Raw genomic sequence first — 21,439 nt, forward strand, 5'->3', positions numbered from 1 at the left:
CATTCCATTCCATTCCATTCCATTCCATTCCATTCCATTCCGTTCCGTTCAACTCGGTTACATTCCATTCAATTACATTCCATTCCGTTCTACTCGGTTACATTCCATTCCATTCCATTCCATTCCATTCCAATCCATTCCATTCCATTCCATTCCGTTCTACTCGTGTACATTCCATTCCATTCCATTCCATTCCATTCCATTCCATTCCATTCCATTCCATTCCATTCCGTTCTACTTTGGTACATTCCATTCCATTCCATTCCATTCCATTCCATTCCATTCCATTCCATTCCGTTCTACTCAGGTTGATTCCATTCTATTCCATTCCATTCCATTTCATTCCATTCCATTCCATTCCATTCCATTCGATTCCATTCCATTCCATTCCATTGAATTCCATTCCATTCCATTCCATTCCATGGAATTCCATTCCATTCCATTCCATTCCATGGAATTCCATTCCATTCCATTCCATTCCATTCCATTCCATTCCATTCCATTCCATTGAATTCCATTCCGTTCCATTCCATTCCATTGAATTCCATTCCATTCCATTCCATTCCATTCCATTCCATGCCATTCCATTCCATAGAATTCCGTTCCATTCCATTCCATTCCATTCCATTCCATCCCATTCCATTCCATTCCATTCCGTTCTACACGGGTTGATTCCATTCTATTCCATTCCATTCCATTCGATCCCATTTGATTCCATTCGATTCCATTCAATTCCATTCCATTCCATTCCATTCCATTCCATTCCATTCCATGGAATTCCATTCCATTCCATTCCATTCCATTCCATTCCATTCCATTCCATAGAATTCCATTCCATTCCATTCCATTCCATTGAATTCCGTTCCATTCCATTCCGTTCCGTTCCGTTCCGTTCCGTTCCGTTCCGTTGCGTTCCGTTCCGTTTCGTTGTGTTCCGTTCCGTTCTACTCGGGTTAATTCCATTCTATTCCATTCCATTCCAATCCATTCCATTCCATTCCATCGAATTCCATTCCATTCCATTCCATTCCATTCCATTCCATGGAATTCCGTTCCATTCCATTCCATTCCGTTCCGTTCCGTCCCGTTCCGTTCCGTTCCGTTCCGTTGCGTTCCGCTCCGTTCTACTCGGGTTGATTCCATTCTATTCCATTCCATTCCATTCGATTCCATTCAATTCCATTCGATTCCACTCCATTCCATTCCATAGAATTCCATTCCATTCCATTCCATTCCATTGAATTCCATTCCATTCCATTCCATTCCATTCTACTGTTGTCCATTCCATTCCATTCCATTCCATTCCATTCCATTCCATTCCATTCCATTCCTTTCCATTCCATTGCATTCCATTCCATTCCATTCCATTCCATTCCATTCCATTCCATTCCATTCCATTCCATTCCATTCCACTCCACACCACTCCAGTCCACTCCATTCCACTCCACTCCACTCCGGTACATTCCATTCCATTCCATTCCATTCCATTCCATTCCATTCCATTCCGTGCTTCTCAGGTACATTCCGTTCCGTTCCATTCCATTCCATTCCATTCCATTCCGTTCCAGTGCACTCTACTCCACTCCACTCCACTCCACTCCGGTACATTCCATTCCATTCCATTCCATTCCATTCCATTCCATTCCATTTCCATTCCCATTCCATTTCCATTCCCGTTCCATTTCCATTCCCGTTTCTTTTCCATTCCCGTTCCATTTCCATTCCCGTTCCATTACCATTCCCGTTCCATTTCCATTCCCGATCCATTTCCATTCCCGTTCCTTTTCCATTCCCGTTCCATTTCCATTCCTGTTCCGTTACCATTCCCGTTCCATTTCCGTTCCCGTTCCGGTTCCGTTCCCGTTCCATTTCCGTTCTCGTTCCGTTTCCGTTCCCGTTCCATTTCCATTCCCGTTTCAATTGCGTTCCCGTTCCATTTCCATTCCCGTTCCATTTCCATTCCCTTTCCATTTCCATTTCATTCCTTTCCGTTCTGCTCGGGTACATTCCATTCCATTCCATTGCATTCCATTCCGTTCTGCTCCTGTACATTCCATTCCATTCCATTCCGTTCCATTCCGTTCTACTCGGGTAGATTCCATTCCATTCCATTCCATTCCATTCCATTCCATTCCATTCCATTCCATTCTACTGGTGTCCATTCCATTCCATTCCATTCCATTCCATTCCATTCCATTCCATTCCATTGCATTCCATTCCATTCCATTCCATTCCATTCCGTTCCGTTCTACTCGGTTACATTCCATTCAATTCCATTCCATTCCGTTCTACTCGGGTAGATTCCATTCCATTCCATTCCATTCCTTTCCATTCCATTGCATTCCATTGCATTGCATTGCACTCAATTCCATTCCATTCCATTCCATACCATTCCATTCCATTCCATTCCATTCCGTTCTGTTCAACCCGGTTACATTCCATTCAATTACATTCCATTCGGTTCTACTCGGTTACATTCCATTCCATTCCATTCCATTCCATTCCAATCCATTCCATTCCATTCCATTCCGTTCTACTCGGGTACATTGCATTCCATTCCATTCCATTCCATTCCATTCCATTCCATTCCATTCCATTCCATTCCGTTCTACTTTGGTACATTCCATTCCATTCCATTCCATTCCATTCCATTACATTCCATTCCATTCCATTCCGTTCTACTCGGGTTGATTCCATTCTATTCCATTCCATTCCATTCCATTCCATTCCATTCCATTCGATTCCATTCCATTCCATTCCATGGAATTCCATTCCATTCCATTCCATTCCATTGAATTCCATTCCATTCCATTCCATTCCATTCCATTCCATTCCTTTCCATTGAATTCCATTCCATTCCATTCCATTCCATTCCATTCCATTCCATTCCATTCTACTGGTGTCCATTCCATTCCATTCCATTCCATTCCATTCCTTTCCATTCCATTGCATTCCATTGCATTCCGTTCCATTCCATTCCATTCCATTCCACTCCACTCCACTCCACTCCACTCCATTCCACTCCACTCCACTCCGGTACATTCCATTCCATTCCATTCCATTCCATTCCATTCCGTGCTTCTCAGGTACATTCCGTTCCGTTCCATTCCATTCCATTCCATTCCATTCCATTCCGTTCCAGTGCACTCTACTCCACTCCACTCCACTCCACTCCACTCCGGTACATTCCATTCCATTCCATTCCATTCCATTCCATTCCATTTCCATTCCCATTCCATTTCCATTCCCGTTCCATTTCCATTCCCGTTTCTTTTCCATTCCCGTTCCATTTCCATTCCAGTTCCATTACCATTCCCGTTCCATTTCCATTCCCGATCCATTTCCATTCCCGTTCCATTTCCATTCCCGTTCCATTTCCATTCCCGTTCCGTTACCATTCCCGTTCCATTTCCGTTCCCGTTCCGTTTCCGTTCCCGTTCCATTTCCGTTCTCGTTCCGTTTCCGTTCCCGTTCCATTTCCATTCCCGTTCCATTTCCGTTCCCGTTCCATTTCCATTCCCGTTCCATTTCCATTCCCTTTCCATTTCCATTTCATTCCATTCCGTTCTGCTCGGGTACATTCCATTCCATTCCATTGCATTCCATTCCGTTCTGCTCCTGTCCATTCCATTCCATTCCATTCCGTTCCATTCCGTTCTACTCGGGTAGATTCCATTCCATTCCATTCCATTCCATTCCATTCCATTCCATTCCATTCTACTGGTGTCCATTCCATTCCATTCCATTCCATTCCATTCCATTCCATTCCATTGCATTCCATTCCATTCCATTCCATTCCGTTCCGTTCTACTCGATTACATTCCATTCAATTCCATTCCATTCCGTTCTACTCGGGTAGATTCCATTCCATTCCATTCCATTCCTTTCCATTCCATTGCATTCCATTGCATTGCATTGCACTCAATTCCATTCCATTCCATTCCATTCCATTCCATTCCATTCCATTCCGTTCCGTTCAACTCGGTTACATTCCATTCAATTACATTCCATTCCGTTCTACTCGGTTACATTCCATTCCATTCCATTCCGTTCCATTCCAATCCATTCCATTCCATTACATTCCGTTCTACTCGTGTACATTCCATTCCATTCCATTCCATTCCATTCCATTCCATTCCATTCCATTCCATTCCGTTCTACTTTGGTACATTCCATTCCATTCCATTCCATTCCATTCCATTCCATTCCATTCCATTCCATTCCATTCCATTCCATTCCATTCCATTCCATTCCATTCCATTCCATTCCGTTCTACTCAGGTTGATTCCATTCTATTCCATTCCATTCCATTTCATTCCATTCCATTCCATTCCATTCCAATCCATTCCATTCCATTGAATTCCATTCCATTCCATTCCATTCCATGGAATTCCATTCCATTCCATTCCATTCCATGGAATTCCATTCCATTCCATTCCATTCCATTCCATTCCATTCCACTCCACACCACTCCAGTCCACTCCATTCCACTCCACTCCACTCCGGTACATTCCATTCCATTCCATTCCATTCCATTCCATTCCGTGCTTCTCAGGTACATTCCGTTCCGTTCCATTCCATTCCATTCCATTCCATTCCGTTCCAGTGCACTCTACTCCACTCCACTCCACTCCACTCCGGTACATTCCATTCCATTCCATTCCATTCCATTCCATTCCATTTCCATTCCCATTCCATTTCCATTCCCGTTCCATTTCCATTCCCGTTTCTTTTCCATTCCCGTTCCATTTCCATTCCCGTTCCATTACCATTCCCGTTCCATTTCCATTCCCGATCCATTTCCATTCCCGTTCCTTTTCCATTCCCGTTCCATTTCCATTCCTGTTCCGTTACCATTCCCGTTCCATTTCCGTTCCCGTTCCGTTTCCGTTCCCGTTCCATTTCCGTTCTCGTTCCGTTTCCGTTCCCGTTCCATTTCCATTCCCGTTTCAATTGCGTTCCCGTTCCATTTCCATTCCCGTTCCATTTCCATTCCCTTTCCATTTCCATTTCATTCCTTTCCGTTCTGCTCGGGTACATTCCATTCCATTCCATTGCATTCCATTCCGTTCTGCTCCTGTACATTCCATTCCATTCCATTCCGTTCCATTCCGTTCTACTCGGGTAGATTCCATTCCATTCCATTCCATTCCATTCCATTCCATTCCATTCCATTCCATTCCATTCTACTGGTGTCCATTCCATTCCATTCCATTCCATTCCATTCCATTCCATTCCATTCCATTGCATTCCATTCCATTCCATTCCATTCCATTCCGTTCCGTTCTACTCGGTTACATTCCATTCAATTCCATTCCATTCCGTTCTACTCGGGTAGATTCCATTCCGTTCCATTCCATTCCTTTCCATTCCATTGCATTCCATTGCATTGCATTGCACTCAATTCCATTCCATTCCATTCCATACCATTCCATTCCATTCCATTCCATTCCGTTCTGTTCAACCCGGTTACATTCCATTCAATTACATTCCATTCGGTTCTACTCGGTTACATTCCATTCCATTCCATTCCATTCCATTCCAATCCATTCCATTCCATTCCATTCCGTTCTACTCGGGTACATTGCATTCCATTCCATTCCATTCCATTCCATTCCATTCCATCCCATTCCATTCCATTCCGTTCTACTTTGGTACATTCCATTCCATTCCATTCCATTCCATTCCATTACATTCCATTCCATTCCATTCCGTTCTACTCGGGTTGATTCCATTCTATTCCATTCCATTCCATTCCATTCCATTCCATTCGATTCCATTCCATTCCATTCCATGGAATTCCATTCCATTCCATTCCATTCCATTGAATTCCATTCCATTCCATTCCATTCCATTCCATTCCATTCCATTCCATTGAATTCCATTCCATTCCATTCCATTCCATTCCATTCCATTCCATTCCATTCTACTGGTGTCCATTCCATTCCATTCCATTCCATTCCATTCCATTCCATTCCTTTCCATTCCATTGCATTCCATTGCATTCCGTTCCATTCCATTCCATTCCATTCCACTCCACTCCACTCCACTCCACTCCATTCCACTCCACTCCACTCCGGTACATTCCATTCCATTCCATTCCATTCCATTCCATTCCGTGCTTCTCAGGTACATTCCGTTCCGTTCCATTCCATTCCATTCCATTCCATTCCATTCCGTTCCAGTGCACTCTACTCCACTCCACTCCACTCCACTCCACTCCGGTACATTCCATTCCATTCCATTCCATTCCATTCCATTCCATTTCCATTCCCATTCCATTTCCATTCCCGTTCCATTTCCATTCCCGTTTCTTTTCCATTCCCGTTCCATTTCCATTCCAGTTCCATTACCATTCCCGTTCCATTTCCATTCCCGATCCATTTCCATTCCCGTTCCATTTCCATTCCCGTTCCATTTCCATTCCCGTTCCGTTACCATTCCCGTTCCATTTCCGTTCCCGTTCCGTTTCCGTTCCCGTTCCATTTCCGTTCTCGTTCCGTTTCCGTTCCCGTTCCATTTCCATTCCCGTTCCATTTCCGTTCCCGTTCCATTTCCATTCCCGTTCCATTTCCATTCCCTTTCCATTTCCATTTCATTCCATTCCGTTCTGCTCGGGTACATTCCATTCCATTCCATTGCATTCCATTCCGTTCTGCTCCTGTCCATTCCATTCCATTCCATTCCGTTCCATTCCGTTCTACTCGGGTAGATTCCATTCCATTCCATTCCATTCCATTCCATTCCATTCCATTCTACTGGTGTCCATTCCATTCCATTCCATTCCATTCCATTCCATTCCATTCCATTGCATTCCATTCCATTCCATTCCATTCCGTTCCGTTCTACTCGATTACATTCCATTCAATTCCATTCCATTCCGTTCTACTCGGGTAGATTCCATTCCATTCCATTCCATTCCTTTCCATTCCATTGCATTCCATTGCATTGCATTGCACTCAATTCCATTCCATTCCATTCCATTCCATTCCATTCCATTCCATTCCATTCCATTCCGTTCCGTTCAACTCGGTTACATTCCATTCAATTACGTTCCATTCCGTTCTACTCGGTTACATTCCATTCCATTCCATTCCATTCCATTCCAATCCATTCCATTCCATTCCGTTCTACTCGTATACATTCCATTCCATTCCATTCCATTCCATTCCATTCCATTCCATTCCATTCCATTCCATTCCATTCCGTTCTACTTTAGTACATTCCATTCCATTCCATTCCATTCCATTCCATTCCATTCCATGGAATTCCATTCCATTCCATTCCATTCCATTCCATTCCATGGAATTCCATTCCATTCCATTCCATTCCATTCCATTCCATTCCATAGAATTCCATTCCATTCCATTCCATTCCATTGAATTCCGTTCCATTCCATTCCATTCCGTTCCGTTCCGTTCCGTTCCGTTCCGTTCCGTTGCGTTCCGTTCCGTTCCGTTGTGTTCCGTTCCGTTCTACTCGGGTTGATTCCATTCTATTCCATTCCATTCCAATCCATTCCATTCCATTCCATCGAATTCCATTCCATTCCATTCCATTCCATTCCATTCCATGGAATTCGGTTCCATTCCATTCCATTCCGTTCCGTTCCTTCCCGTTCCTTTCCGTTCCGTTCCGTTGCGTTCCGCTCCGTTCTACTCGGGTTGATTCCATTCTATTCCATTCCATTCCATTCGATTCCATTCGATTCCATTCGATTCCACTCCATTCCATTCCATAGAATTCCATTCCATTCCATTCCATTCCATTGAATTCCATTCCATTCCATTCCATTCCATTGAATTCCATTCCATTCCATTCCATTCCATTGAATTCCATTCCATTCCATTCCATTCCATTCCATTCCATTCCATTCCATTCCATTCCATTCTACTGTTGTCCATTCCATTCCATTCCATTCCATTCCATTCCATTCCATTCCTTTCCATTCCATTGCATTCCATTGCATTCCATTCCATTCCATTCCATTCCATTCCATTCCATTCCATTCCATTCCACTCCACACCACTCCAGTCCACTCCATTCCACTCCACTCCACTCCGGTACATTCCATTCCATTCCATTCCATTCCATTCCATTCCATTCCGTGCTTCTCAGGTACATTCCGTTCCGTTCCATTCCATTCCATTCCATTCCATTCCGTTCCAGTGCACTCTACTCCACTCCACTCCACTCCACTCCGGTACATTCCATTCCATTCCATTCCATTCCATTCCATTCCATTTCCATTCCCATTCCATTTCCATTCCCGTTCCATTTCCATTCCCGTTTCTTTTCCATTCCCGTTCCATTTCCATTCCCGTTCCATTACCATTCCCGTTCCATTTCCATTCCCGATCCATTTCCATTCCCGTTCCTTTTCCATTCCCGTTCCATTTCCATTCCTGTTCCGTTACCATTCCCGTTCCATTTCCGTTCCCGTTCCGTTTCCGTTCCCGTTCCATTTCCGTTCTCGTTCCGTTTCCGTTCCCGTTGCATTTCCATTCCCGTTTCAATTGCGTTCCCGTTCCATTTCCATTCCCGTTCCATTTCCATTCCCTTTCCATTTCCATTTCATTCCTTTCCGTTCTGCTCGGGTACATTCCATTCCATTCCATTGCATTCCATTCCGTTCTGCTCCTGTACATTCCATTCCATTCCATTCCATTCCATTCCGTTCTACTCGGGTAGATTCCATTCCATTCCATTCCATTCCATTCCATTCCATTCCATTCCATTCCATTCTACTGGTGTCCATTCCATTCCATTCCATTCCATTCCATTCCATTCCATTCCATTCCATTGCATTCCATTCCATTCCATTCCATTCCATTCCGTTCCGTTCTACTCGGTTACATTCCATTCAATTCCATTCCATTCCGTTCTACTCGGGTAGATTCCATTCCATTCCATTCCATTCCTTTCCATTCCATTGCATTCCATTGCATTGCATTGCACTCAATTCCATTCCATTCCATTCCATTCCATTCCATTCCATTCCATTCCATTCCGTTCCGTTCAACCCGGTTACATTCCATTCAATTACATTCCATTCCGTTCTACTCGGTTACATTCCATTCCATTCCATTCCATTCCATTCCAATCCATTCCATTCCATTCCATTCCGTTCTACTCGGGTACATTGCATTCCATTCCATTCCATTCCATTCCATTCCATTCCATTCCATTCCATTCCATTCCGTTCTACTTTGGTACATTCCATTCCATTCCATTCCATTCCATTCCATGACATTCCATTCCATTCCATTCCGTTCTACTCGGGTTGATTCCATTCTATTCCATTCCATTCCATTCCATTCCATTCCATTCCATTCCATTCCATTCCATTCCATTCCGTTCTACTCGGGTTGATTCCATTCTATTCCATTCCATTCCATTCCATTCCATTCCATTCCATTCGATTCCATTCCATTCCATTCCATGGAATTCCATTCCATTCCATTCCATTCCATTGAATTCCATTCCATTCCATTCCATTCCATTCCATTCCATTCCATTCCATTCCATTGAATTCCATTCCATTCCATTCCATTCCATTCCATTCCATTCCATTCCATTCCATTCCATTCTACTGGTGTCCATTCCATTCCATTCCATTCCATTCCATTCCATTCCATTCCATTCCTTTCCATTCCATTGCATTCCATTGCATTCCGTTCCATTCCATTCCATTCCATTCCACTCCACTCCACTCCACTCCACTCCATTCCACTCCACTCCACTCCGGTACATTCCATTCCATTCCATTCCATTCCATTCCATTCCGTGCTTCGCAGGTACATTCCGTTCCGTTCCATTCCATTCCATTCCATTCCGTTCCAGTGCACTCTACTCCACTCCACTCCACTCCACTCCACTCCGGTACATTCCATTCCATTCCATTCCATTCCATTCCATTCCATTTCCATTCCCATTCCATTTCCATTCCCGTTCCATTTCCATTCCCGTTTCTTTTCCATTCCCGTTCCATTTCCATTCCAGTTCCATTACCATTCCCGTTCCATTTCCATTCCCGATCCATTTCCATTCCCGTTCCATTTCCATTCCCGTTCCATTTCCATTCCCGTTCCGTTACCATTCCCGTTCCATTTCCGTTCCCGTTCCGTTTCCGTTCCCGTTCCATTTCCTTTCTCGTTCCGTTTCCTTTCCCGTTCCATTTCCATTCCCGTTCCATTTCCGTTCCCGTTCCATTTCCATTCCCGTTCCATTTCCATTCCCTTTCCATTTCCATTTCATTCCATTCCGTTCTGCTCGGGTACATTCCATTCCATTCCATTGCATTCCATTCCGTTCTGCTCCTGTCCATTCCATTCCATTCCATTCCGTTCCATTCCGTTCTACTCGGGTAGATTCCATTCCATTCCATTCCATTCCATTCCATTCCATTCTACTGGTGTCCATTCCATTCCATTCCATTCCATTCCATTCCATTCCATTGCATTCCATTCCATTCCATTCCATTCCGTTCCGTTCTACTCGATTACATTCCATTCAATTCCATTCCATTCCGTTCTACTCGGGTAGATTCCATTCCATTCCATTCCATTCCTTTCCATTCCATTGCATTCCATTGCATTGCATTGCACTCAATTCCATTCCATTCCATTCCATTCCATTCCATTCCATTCCATTCCGTTCCGTTCAACTCGGTTACATTCCATTCAATTACATTCCATTCCGTTCTACTCGGTTACATTCCATTCCATTCCATTCCATTCCATTCCAATCCATTCCATTCCATTACATTCCGTTCTACTCGTGTACATTCCATTCCATTCCATTCCATTCCATTCCATTCCATTCCATTCCATTCCATTCCATTCCATTCCATTCCATTCCGTTCTACTTTGGTACATTCCATTCCATTCCATTCCATTCCATTCCATTCCATTCCATTCCATTCCATTCCATTCCATTCCGTTCTACTCAGGTTGATTCCATTCTATTCCATTCCATTCCATTTCATTCCATTCCATTCCATTCCATTCCATTCCATTCCATTCCAATCCATTCCATTCCATTGAATTCCATTCCATTCCATTCCATTCCATTCCGTTCCTTTCAACTCGGTTACATTCCATTCAATTACATTCCATTCCGTTCTACTCGGTTACATTCCATTCCATTCCATTCCATTCCATTCCATTCCAATCCATTCCATTCCATTACATTCCGTTCTACTCGTGTACATTCCATTCCATTCCATTCCATTCCATTCCATTCCATTCCATTCCATTCCATTCCGTTCTACTTTGGTACATTCCATTCCATTCCATTCCATTCCATTCCATTCCATTCCATTCCATTCCATTCCATTCCATTCCATTCCGTTCTACTCAGGTTGATTCCATTGAATTCCATTCCATTCCATTCCATTCCATTCCATTCCATTCCATTCCATTGAATTCCGTTCCATTAGATTCCATTCCATTCCATTCCATCCCATTCCATTCCATTCCATTTCATTCCGTTCTACTCGGGTTGATTCCATTCTATTCCATTCCATTCCATTAGTTCCCATTTGATTCCATTCGATTCCATTCAATTCCATTCGATTCCATTCCATTCCACTCCATTCCATTCCATTGAATTCCATTCCATTCCATTCCATTCCATTCCATGGAATTCCGTGCTTCTCAGGTACATTCCGTTCCGTTCCATTCCATTCCATTCCATTCCATTCCATTCCGTTCCAGTGCACTCTACTCCACTCCACTCCACTCCACTCCGGTACATTCCATTCCATTCCATTCCATTCCATTCCATTCCATTTCCATTCCCATTCCATTTCCATTCCCGTTCCATTTCCATTCCCGTTTCTTTTCCATTCCCGTTCCATTTCCATTCCCGTTCCATTACCATTCCCGTTCCATTTCCATTCCCGATCCATTTCCATTCCCGTTCCTTTTCCATTCCCGTTCCATTTCCATTCCTGTTCCGTTACCATTCCCGTTCCATTTCCGTTCCCGTTCCGTTTCCGTTCCCGTTCCATTTCCGTTCTCGTTCCGTTTCCGTTCCCGTTCCATTTCCATTCCCGTTTCAATTGCGTTCCCGTTCCATTTCCATTACCGTTCCATTTCCATTCCCTTTCCATTTCCATTTCATTCCTTTCCGTTCTGCTCGGGTACATTCCATTCCATTCCATTGCATTCCATTCCGTTCTGCTCCTGTACATTCCATTCCATTCCATTCCGTTCCATTCCGTTCTACTCGGGTAGATTCCATTCCATTCCATTCCATTCCATTCCATTCCATTCCATTCCATTCCATTCCATTCTACTGGTGTCCATTCCATTCCATTCCATTCCATTCCATTCCATTCCATTCCATTCCATTCCATTCCATTGCATTCCATTCCATTCCATTCCATTCCATTCCGTTCCGTTCTACTCGGTTACATTCCATTCAATTCCATTCCATTCCGTTCTACCCGGGTAGATTCCATTCCATTCCATTCCATTCCTTTCCATTCCATTGCATTCCATTGCATTGCATTGCACTCAATTCCATTCCATTCCATTCCATTCCATTCCATTCCATTCCATTCCATTCCATTCCGTTCCGTTCAACCCGGTTACATTCCATTCAATTACATTCCATTCCGTTCTACTCGGTTACATTCCATTCCATTCCATTCCATTCCATTCCAATCCATTCCATTCCATTCCATTCCGTTCTACTCGGGTACATTGCATTCCATTCCATTCCATTCCATTCCATTCCATTCCATTCCATTCCATTCCATTCCATTCCATTCCGTTCTACTTTGGTACATTCCATTCCATTCCATTCCATTCCATTCCATTCCATTACATTCCATTCCATTCCATTCCGTTCTACTCGGGTTGATTCCATTCTATTCCATTCCATTCCATTCCATTCCATTCCATTCCATTCCATTCCATTCCATTCCATTCCATTCCGTTCTACTCGGGTTGATTCCATTCTATTCCATTCCATTCCATTCCATTCCATTCGATTCCATTCCATTCCGTTCCATGGAATTCCATTCCATTCCATTCCATTCCATTGAATTCCATTCCATTCCATTCCATTCCATTCCATTCCATTCCATTCCATTGAATTCCATTCCATTCCATTCCATTCCATTCCATTCCATTCCATTCCATTCCATTCTACTGGTGTCCATTCCATTCCCTTCCATTCCATTCCATTCCATTCCATTCCTTTCCATTCCATTGCATTCCATTGCATTCCGTTCCATTCCATTCCATTCCATTCCACTCCACTCCACTCCACTCCACTCCATTCCACTCCACTCCACTCCGGTACATTCCATTCCATTCCATTCCATTCCATTCCATTCCATTCCATTCCGTGCTTCGCAGGTACATTCCGTTCCGTTCCATTCCATTCCATTCCATTCCATTCCATTCCGTTCCAGTGCACTCTACTCCACTCCACTCCACTCCACTCCACTCCGGTACATTCCATTCCATTCCATTCCATTCCATTCCATTCCATTCCATTCCATTTCCATTCCCATTCCATTTCCATTCCCGTTCCATTTCCATTCCCGTTTCTTTTCCATTCCCGTTCCATTTCCATTCCAGTTCCATTACCATTCCCGTTCCATTTCCATTCCCGATCCATTTCCATTCCCGTTCCATTTCCATTCCCGTTCCATTTCCATTCCCGTTCCGTTACCATTCCCGTTCCATTTCCGTTCCCGTTCCGTTTCCGTTCCCGTTCCATTTCCTTTCTCGTTCCTTTTCCGTTCCCGTTCCATTTCCATTCCCGTTCCATTTCCGTTCCCGTTCCATTTCCATTCCCGTTCCATTTCCATTCCCTTTCCATTTCCATTTCATTCCATTCCGTTCTGCTCGGGTACATTCCATTCCATTCCATTGCATTCCATTCCGTTCTGCTCCTGTCCATTCCATTCCATTCCATTCCGTTCCATTCCGTTCTACTCGGGTAGATTCCATTCCATTCCATTCCATTCCATTCCATTCCATTCTACTGGTGTCCATTCCATTCCATTCCATTCCATTCCATTCCATTGCATTCCATTCCATTCCATTCCATTCCGTTCCGTTCTACTCGATTACATTCCATTCAATTCCATTCCATTCCGTTCTACTCGGGTAGATTCCATTCCATTCCATTCCATTCCTTTCCATTCCATTGCATTCCATTGCATTGCATTGCACTCAATTCCATTCCATTCCATTCCATTCCATTCCATTCCATTCCATTCCATTCCATTCCATTCCATTCCGTTCCGTTCAACTCGGTTACATTCCATTCAATTACATTCCATTCCGTTCTACTCGGTTACATTCCATTCCATTCCATTCCATTCCATTCCAATCCATTCCATTCCATTACATTCCGTTCTACTCGTGTACTTTCCATTCCATTCCATTCCATTCCATTCCATTCCATTCCATTCCATTCCATTCCATTCCATTCCATTCCATTCCGTTCTACTTTGGTACATTCCATTCCATTCCATTCCATTCCATTCCATTCCATTCCATTCCATTCCATTCCATTCCATTCCGTTCTACTCAGGTTGATTCCATTCTATTCCATTCCATTCCATTTCATTCCATTCCATTCCATTCCATTCCATTCCATTCCATTCCATTCCATTCCAATCCATTCCATTCCATTGAATTCCATTCCATTCCATTCCATTCCATGGAATTCCATTCCATTCCATTCCATTCCATGGAATTCCATTCCATTCCATTCCATTCCATTCCGTTCCTTTCAACTCGGTTACATTCCATTCAATTACATTCCATTCCGTTCTACTCGGTTACATTCCATTCCATTCCATTCCATTCCATTCCATTCCAATCCATTCCATTCCATTACATTCCGTTCTACTCGTGTACATTCCATTCCATTCCATTCCATTCCATTCCATTCCATTCCATTCCATTCCATTCCATTCCATTCCGTTCTACTTTGGTACATTCCATTCCATTCCATTCCATTCCATTCCATTCCATTCCATTCCATTCCATTCCATTCCATTCCATTCCGTTCTACTCAGGTTGATTCCATTGAATTCCATTCCATTCCATTCCATTCCATTCCATTCCATTCCTTTCCATTGAATTCCGTTCCATTAGATTCCATTCCATTCCATTCCATCCCATTCCTTTCCATTCCATTTCATTCCGTTCTACTCGGGTTGATTCCATTCTATTCCATTCCATTCCATTCGATCCCATTTGATTCCATTCGATTCCATTCAATTCCATTCGATTCCATTCCATTCCACTCCATTCCATTCCATTGAATTCCATTCCATTCCATTCCATTCCATGGAATTCCATTCCATTCCATTCCATTCCATTGAATTCCATTCCATTCCATTCCATTCCATTGAATTCCATTCCATTCCATTCCATTCCATTCCATTCCATTCCATTCCATTCCGTTCCATTCCATTCTACTGTTGTCCATTCCATTCCATTCCATTCCATTCCATTCCATTCCATTCCATTCCATTCCTTTCCATTCCATTGCATTCCATTGCATTCCATTCCATTCCATTCCATTCCATTCCATTCCATTCCATTCCATTCCATTCCACTCCACACCACTCCAGTCCACTCCATTCCACTCCACTCCACTCCGGTACATTCCATTCCATTCCATTCCATTCCATTCCATTCCATTCCATTCCGTGCTTCTCAGGTACATTCCATTCCGTTCCATTCCATTCCATTCCATTCCATTCCGTTCCAGTGCACTCTACTCCACTCCACTCCACTCCACTCCGGTACATTCCATTCCATTCCATTCCATTCCATTCCATTCCATTTCCATTCCCATTCCATTTCCATTCCCGTTCCATTTCCATTCCCGTTTCTTTTCCATTCCCGTTCCATTTCCATTCCCGTTCCATTACCATTCCCGTTCCATTTCCATTCCCGATCCATTTCCATTCCCGTTCCTTTTCCATTCCCGTTCCATTTCCATTCCTGTTCCGTTACCATTCCCGTTCCATTTCCGTTCCCGTTCCGTTTCCGTTCCCGTTCCATTTCCGTTCTCGTTCCGTTTCCGTTCCCGTTCCATTTCCATTCCCGTTTCAATTGCGTTCCCGTTCCATTTCCATTCCCGTTCCATTTCCATTCCCTTTCCATTTCCATTTCATTCTTTTCCGTTCTGCTCGGGTACATTCCATTCCATTCCATTGCATTCCATTCCGTTCTACTCCTGTCCATTCCATTCCATTCCATTCCGTTCCATTCCGTTCAACTCGGGTAGATTCCATTCCATTCCATTCCATTCCATTCCATTCCATTCCGTTCCTTTCAACTCGGTTACATTCCATTCAATTACATTCCATTCCGTTCTACTCGGTTACATTCCATTCCATTCCATTCCATTCCATTCCATTCCAATCCATTCCATTCCATTACATTCCGTTCTACTCGTGTACATTCCATTCCATTCCATTCCATTCCATTCCATTCCATTCCATTCCATTCCATTCCGTTCTACTTTGGTACATTCCATTCCATTCCATTCCATTCCATTCCATTCCATTCCATTCCATTCCATTCCATTCCATTCCATTCCGTTCTACTCAGGTTGATTCCATTGAATTCCATTCCATTCCATTCCATTCCATTCCATTCCATTCCATTCCATTGAATTCCGTTCCATTAGATTCCATTCCATTCCATTCCATCCCATTCCATTCCATTCCATTTCATTCCGTTCTACTCGGTTTGATTCCATTCTATTCCATTCCATTCCATTAGTTCCCATTTGATTCCATTCGATTCCATTCAATTCCATTCGATTCCATTCCATTCCACTCCATTCCATTCCATTGAATTCCATTCCATTCCATTCCATTCCATTCCATTCCATGGAATTCCGTGCTTCTCAGGTACATTCCGTTCCGTTCCATTCCATTCCATTCCATTCCATTCCGTTCCAGTGCACTCTACTCCACTCCACTCCACTCCACTCCGGTACATTCCATTCCATTCCATTCCATTCCATTCCATTCCGTGCTTCTCAGGTACATTCCGTTCCGTTCCATTCCATTCCATTCCATTCCATTCCGTTCCAGTGCACTCTACTCCACTCCACTCCACTCCACTCCGGTACATTCCATTCCATTCCATTCCATTCCATTCCATTCCATTTCCATTCCCATTCCATTTCCATTCCCGTTCCATTTCCATTCCCGTTTCTTTTCCATTCCCGTTCCATTTCCATTCCCGTTCCATTACCATTCCCGTTCCATTTCCCTTCCCGATCCATTTCCATTCCCGTTCCTTTTCCATTCCCGTTCCATTTCCATTCCTGTTCCGTTACCATTCCCGTTCAATTTCCGTTCCCGTTCCGTTTCCGTTCCCGTTCCATTTCCGTTCTCGTTCCGTTTCCGTTCCCGTTCCATTTCCATTCCCGTTTCAATTGCGTTCCCGTTCCATTTCCATTCCCGTTCCATTTCCATTCCCTTTCCATTTCCATTTCATTCCTTTCCGTTCTGCTCGGGTACATTCCATTCCATTCCATTGCATTCCATTCCGTTCTGCTCCTGTACATTCCATTCCATTCCATTCCGTTCCATTCCGTTCTACTCGGGTAGATTCCATTCCATTCCATTCCATTCCATTCCATTCCATTCCATTCCATTCCATTCCATTCCATTCTACTGGTGTCCATTCCATTCCATTCCATTCCATTCCATTCCATTCCATTCCATTCCATTCCATTGCATTCCATTCCATTCCATTCCATTCCATTCCGTTCCGTTCTACTCGGTTACATTCCATTCAATTCCATTCCATTCCGTTCTACCCGGGTAGATTCCATTCCATTCCATTCCATTCCTTTCCATTCCATTGCATTCCATTGCATTGCATTGCACTCAATTCCATTCCATTCCATTCCATTCCATTCCATTCCATTCCATTCCATTCCGTTCCGTTCAACCCGGTTACATTCCATTCAATTACATTCCATTCCGTTCTACTCGGTTACATTCCATTCCATTCCATTCCATTCCATTCCAATCCATTCCATTCCATTCCATTCCGTTCTACTCGGGTACATTGCATTCCATTCCATTCCATTCCATTCCATTCCATTCCATTCCATTCCATTCCATTCCATTCCATTCCATTCCGTTCTACTTTGGTACATTCCATTCCATTCCATTCCATTCCATTCCATTACATTCCATTCCATTCCATTCCGTTCTACTCGGGTTGATTCCATTCTATTCCATTCCATTCCATTCCATTCCATTCCATTCCATTCCATTCCATTCCATTCCATTCCATTCCGTTCTACTCGGGTTGATTCCATTCTATTCCATTCCATTCCATTCCATTCCATTCGATTCCATTCCATTCCGTTCCATGGAATTCCATTCCATTCCATTCCATTCCATTGAATTCCATTCCATTCCATTCCATTCCATTCCATTCCATTCCATTCCATTGAATTCCATTCCATTCCATTCCATTCCATTCCATTACATTCCATTCCATTCCATTCTACTGGTGTCCATTCCATTCCATTCCATTCCATTCCATTCCATTCCATTCCTTTCCATTCCATTGCATTCCATTGCATTCCGTTCCATTCCATTCCATTCCATTCCACTCCACTCCACTCCACTCCACTCCATTCCACTCCACTCCACTCCGGTACATTCCATTCCATTCCATTCCATTCCATTCCATTCCATTCCGTGCTTCGCAGGTACATTCCGTTCCGTTCCATTCCATTCCATTCCATTCCATTCCATTCCGTTCCAGTGCACTCTACTCCACTCCACTCCACTCCACTCCACTCCGGTACATTCCATTCCATTCCATTCCATTCCATTCCATTCCATTCCATTCCATTTCCATTCCCATTCCATTTCCATTCCCGTTCCATTTCCATTCCCGTTTCTTTTCCATTCCCGTTCCATTTCCATTCCAGTTCCATTACCATTCCCGTTCCATTTCCATTCCCGATCCATTTCCATTCCCGTTCCATTTCCATTCCCGTTCCATTTCCATTCCCGTTCCGTTACCATTCCCGTTCCATTTCCGTTCCCGTTCCGTTTCCGTTCCCGTTCCATTTCCTTTCTCGTTCCTTTTCCGTTCCCGTTCCATTTCCATTCCCGTTCCATTTCCGTTCCCGTTCCATTTCCATTCCCGTTCCATTTCCATTCCCTTTCCATTTCCATTTCATTCCATTCCGTTCTGCTCGGGTACATTCCATTCCATTCCATTGCATTCCATTCCGTTCTGCTCCTGTCCATTCCATTCCATTCCATTCCGTTCCATTCCGTTCTACTCGGGTAGATTCCATTCCATTCCATTCCATTCCATTCCATTCCATTCTACTGGTGTCCATTCCATTCCATTCCATTCCATTCCATTCCATTGCATTCCATTCCATTCCATTCCATTCCGTTCCGTTCTACTCGATTACATTCCATTCAATTCCATTCCATTCCGTTCTACTCGGGTAGATTCCATTCCATTCCATTCCATTCCTTTCCATTCCATTGCATTCCATTGCATTGCATTGCACTCAATTCCATTCCATTCCATTCCATTCCATTCCATTCCATTCCATTCCATTCCATTCCATTCCATTCCGTTCCGTTCAACTCGGTTACATTCCATTCAATTACATTCCATTCCGTTCTACTCGGTTACATTCCATTCCATTCCATTCCATTCCATTCCAATCCATTCCATTCCATTACATTCCGTTCTACTCGTGTACTTTCCATTCCATTCCATTCCATTCCATTCCATTCCATTCCATTCCATTCCATTCCATTCCATTCCATTCCATTCCGTTCTACTTTGGTACATTCCATTCCATTCCATTCCATTCCATTCCATTCCATTCCATTCCATTCCATTCCATTCCATTCCGTTCTACTCAGGTTGATTCCATTCTATTCCATTCCATTCCATTTCATTCCATTCCATTCCATTCCATTCCATTCCATTCCATTCCATTCCATTCCAATCCATTCCATTCCATTGAATTCCATTCCATTCCATTCCATTCCATGGAATTCCATTCCATTCCATTCCATTCCATGGAATTCCATTCCATTCCATTCCATTCCATTCCGTTCCTTTCAACTCGGTTACATTCCATTCAATTACATTCCATTCCGTTCTACTCGGTTACATTCCATTCCATTCCATTCCATTCCATTCCATTCCAATCCATTCCATTCCATTACATTCCGTTCTACTCGTGTACATTCCATTCCATTCCATTCCATTCCATTCCATTCCATTCCATTCCATTCCATTCCATTCCATTCCGTTCTACTTTGGTACATTCCATTCCATTCCATTCCATTCCATTCCATTCCATTCCATTCCATTCCATTCCATTCCATTCCGTTCTACTCAGGTTGATTCCATTGAATTCCATTCCATTCCATTCCATTCCATTCCATTCCATTCCTTTCCATTGAATTCCGTTCCATTAGATTCCATTCCATTCCATTCCATCCCATTCCTTTCCATTCCATTTCATTCCGTTCTACTCGGGTTGATTCCATTCTATTCCATTCCATTCCATTCGATCCCATTTGATTCCATTCGATTCCATTCAATTCCATTCGATTCCATTCCATTCCACTCCATTCCATTCCATTGAATTCCATTCCATTCCATTCCATTCCATGGAATTCCATTCCATTCCATTCCATTCCATTGAATTCCATTCCATTCCATTCCATTCCATTGAATTCCATTCCATTCCATTCCATTCCATTCCATTCCATTCCATTCCATTCCGTTCCATTCCATTCTACTGTTGTCCATTCCATTCCATTCCATTCCATTCCATTCCATTCCATTCCATTCCATTCCTTTCCATTCCATTGCATTCCATTGCATTCCATTCCATTCCATTCCATTCCATTCCATTCCATTCCATTCCATTCCATTCCACTCCACACCACTCCAGTCCACTCCATTCCACTCCACTCCACTCCGGTACATTCCATTCCATTCCATTCCATTCCATTCCATTCCATTCCATTCCGTGCTTCTCAGGTACATTCCATTCCGTTCCATTCCATTCCATTCCATTCCATTCCGTTCCAGTGCACTCTACTCCACTCCACTCCACTCCACTCCGGTACATTCCATTCCATTCCATTCCATTCCATTCCATTCCATTTCCATTCCCATTCCATTTCCATTCCCGTTCCATTTCCATTCCCGTTTCTTTTCCATTCCCGTTCCATTTCCATTCCCGTTCCATTACCATTCCCGTTCCATTTCCATTCCCGATCCATTTCCATTCCCGTTCCTTTTCCATTCCCGTTCCATTTCCATTCCTGTTCCGTTACCATTCCCGTTCCATTTCCGTTCCCGTTCCGTTTCCGTTCCCGTTCCATTTCCGTTCTCGTTCCGTTTCCGTTCCCGTTCCATTT

Source organism: Gorilla gorilla, chromosome 18 (assembly GCF_029281585.2).
Source record: "Gorilla gorilla gorilla isolate KB3781 chromosome 18, NHGRI_mGorGor1-v2.1_pri, whole genome shotgun sequence".
In the NCBI taxonomy this organism is placed as follows: Eukaryota; Metazoa; Chordata; class Mammalia; order Primates; family Hominidae; genus Gorilla; species Gorilla gorilla.